At 21.8% G+C, this 3750-nt stretch overlaps 1 pseudogene; it reads left to right on the top strand.

The window, feature by feature from the left end:
* The first annotated feature begins 1307 nt into the window (after positions 1 to 1307).
* On the top strand, positions 1308 to 2553 carry LOC136074433 (NADH-ubiquinone oxidoreductase chain 2-like; annotated as a pseudogene).
* Positions 2554 to 3750: the final 1197 nt, after the last annotated feature.

Here is a 3750-nt window from a genome sequence, read left to right as displayed (position 1 = left end):
TTAATTTCTACCACTTAATTTGGTTTTTTTAATTTTTTTTTCAATTATTACAATACAAAAAAGAAGTGTTACAATTATTTGAGTTTTTCGATGCTATAATCCACTTTTATTTGGTTAAGTTAATCATACAAATTTCAAACATATAATATCTCACTTCTTTTGTTAAATTTTCAAGTAAAATAATGGTATCCAAGTGTCATCTTTTATATATTAGTTAATGTGGCGTGCCAAATTTTTTTTAAATCTTCAAAATATGTTTAATGATTCGAGGACGGTGTTTTATTAGAGTTATGTAATAAAAAATGTAACTGTCTCCTCAAAACAAGGTTGAAACAAAGCATGAAAATAAAATCTCCTCAGAGTTCATATAACGAGATGGAACATGTGAGCTAATTTTGCAATCAGTACGAATTTTTTTTTTTTAAAAACTCTAATGTTTAACTTTTTATAATTATTATATATATATATATATATATATATATATATATATATATATATATATATATATATATATATATATATATATATATATATATATATATATATATATATATATATATATATATATATATATATATATAAACACACGGAAAAAAACACAAACTGAAACTTTTTAGTCCCTGTGTAATAAGTAAGTAATAATAATAACATTATATTACACGGACAGGAGGTAATCCACTGTTATTCAGGGTGGCAGCCCTCCTATCAATCTATATTTGTATTCTGCATCAACTGTCAGAAGTACTTGATCAATCATGTCGGCGCTACTAAAAACAAACTCAGTTGCCTATGCCTTAAATAAAAATGAAGAACTCCATTACAAATTTCTTGCTTTTAAAACAGCCATGGAAAATGAGTTACAGTTACTTAAAGATGAAATTGTATACTGCGTTAAAAACTTGAAAATTTTAGAAAAGAAAAAACAGTTCAACATCAGCAATATTCTTTGAAGCCTTCTTATTCTGGTATCACAAAAATTGAGAGTTTACTATTTACATTTTTACAAGCTTTAGAATATTTAGAATCTAGTTTTTATATATTCGACATAGTTTACGGTTCTATTTTTTTTGTAGCTACGGGATTTCATGGAACTCATGTTATTATTGGTACAATATTTTTATCAGTATGTTTACTTAAAACTTATTATTCTCATTTTACTAATTCTCGTCATTTTACTTTTGAAGCTGCATCGTGTTATTTTGTAGATGTTGTTTGATTATTTATATATATATGTATATATTGATGAGGTTCTTAACTTCTTCAGATTGGTATAATTAAAGTTCAATTCTTTAACTGCAATAATTTTTATGATTCTTGATTATAATAATTTATTAATATTTGCACTTATAGTTTTTACTATATTTAACTTGTATTTAAATAAATATTGTTTTTTTTATCTAGTGCCATCAATAATTTTGTTTATAATAATCACACAATTTATTAAAGCAAATTCTTTTTTATTAGTATTTTATTATCAGTAATAACAATTATATTATCTAATAATTTAAAAAAATTATATTTATATGTAGAAATTCAGACTTTTTCATTATTAATTCTTATTGGTTCTAATAACAATAATATAAAATGTCTTGAAGCAAGTTTAAAATACTTTATCTTAAGCAGTATTTCATCTGTTTTTTTTTCTTTTGGGACTTGCTTATTTATTCAAAACCTCAATTTTATTAGATTTAAATTTGTTTAATTTTATATTTAATAATTCATCTTTTTTTCATTCTTTTAGTAATTCTATATTAATTTATCTCTTTTATTTAAATTAGGCTTAGCCCACTTCCATTATTGAATTGCCGATATTTATGAAGAATCAGATCTTGTATTAATACTATTGTTATCTTCTTTATTTAAACTATCTATATTTATTATTGTATTAAAATTCAATAACAATTTTGAAATGCTTATGCTTTTAGGAACATTATCAATAATTATAGGAACTTTGCTCGATTTAATCTAACTAAAATAAAAAGGCTAATAGCTTATAGTGGTGTTTCTAATTTTGGATTTATTATTATATCTTTAAGCTTAGATAATATAAAAGGCATTGAGTTTTGTTTATTATATATTTTTATTTACTTATTAGCAAAATTATTTGTAATTATGATAATAATATTATACATGAACAATATAGAATTCATTATAGAATTAAGAGGATATTTAATGAATAAAATTTTTTTAACAACTTCTTTAGTTATAACAAGTTTTTCTAAAGCAAGAATTTCTTCTTTTTTAGGGTTTTTAAATAAATTTATTCTTATTTCTACTTTAATAAATTATAATTATATTATAGTAGGATGTTTATGTTTATTAATTACTTGTATTGGAATATTTATTTAAGAATAGTAAAAATACTTTTATTCCAAAATAATTTTTAAATTTAATGATAATTTTTACATTTCTTGAAATAACATTATTTCTTTTAACAAAAATAATTTATATTTGAATTTTATTTATCTAGGATTTACATTGTATTACACATTATTTTATCTATTAAATCCTAAACCTTTTATTTCTTTCCTAACTTGTTTATTAAACTTATAATATAATTTTAGTTATAATTTTTTACCTTTATATAATAGTAAATTATTATTATTACAACATTTATAAATTCTTGAATTGTTTTTTATGAAATTAATTTTAACAATAATTTTTTATACTATAACCTGTTTAATTGATTTAATTTAGGGTTGTTAAATAATTCATTTAATCTAAAATTTGATTTAATTACTACTAACATGTAATCACTGTTTCAATTTTTGTTCATTTATTTTCCTATTCCTATATGGAAAGTGATCCTCATTTACCAAGATTTATATCTCATTTATCGTTATTTACTTTTTTTATGGTAGTGGTAATATCGAGTTCAAACTTGATTCAACTTTTTATAGGATGAGAAGGAGTAGGATTATGTTCGTATTTATTGATTAATTTTTGGTATACCAGAATACAAGCTAATAAATCAGCAATAAAAGCAATGATTATAAATAAGTTGGAAGATATAGGATTATTAATTGGAATAATATATTTATGAGTTTTTACTGGGACCTTTTGAGTTCACTGACCTATTTATAATTTTCTATAGAAAATCTGCTAAATTAGGCTTTCAAATGTGATTACCTGATGCAATGGAAGGATCTGCTCCAGTTTTAGCTTTAATTCATGCAGCTACAATGGTCACAGCTGGAGTATTTTTAATTATTAGAATGTCACCCATGTTCGAACTTTCATCTATTATAATAATCTCAATAATTATCATAGGAAGTTTAACTTCTTTTTTCTCAGCAACTATAGGAATGGTTCAAAATGATTTAAAAAAAGTAATAGTATATTCTACTAGTAGTCAACTAGGCTCTATGATTATGATTTGTGGATTTTCTTTTTATGATTTAAGTTTATTTCATTTAATAAATCATAGATTTTTTAAGGCATTATTATTTCTTAGTGCAGGATCTATAATTCATGGGTAGGTTTCACCTTCAATATTTTGGAGGGCTATGTTTTTGGTAAACAGTCTATATACTACTTTGCCGAGTTCCTTAAGAAAAAGTTAATTTATTATTAATCCCAACTTGATATAGATTTTTTACAAAATATAAATTAAAATTTCCTTGAAAAATATTTTAATATATTCCTTATAAATTGAGAAATTGTATTACCTTATATTATAATTATATAATAATTGATAATATTGTAAAGTTATAATTTTTCTACAGTAAAGTTTTACGTAATTTTTAAAAT

This window comes from Hydra vulgaris, chromosome 01 (assembly GCF_038396675.1).
Source record: "Hydra vulgaris chromosome 01, alternate assembly HydraT2T_AEP".
NCBI classification, from domain to species: domain Eukaryota; kingdom Metazoa; phylum Cnidaria; class Hydrozoa; order Anthoathecata; family Hydridae; genus Hydra; species Hydra vulgaris.
Note: the sequence above shows the minus strand (reverse complement) of the source record. Positions and strands in the feature narration are given on the sequence as shown.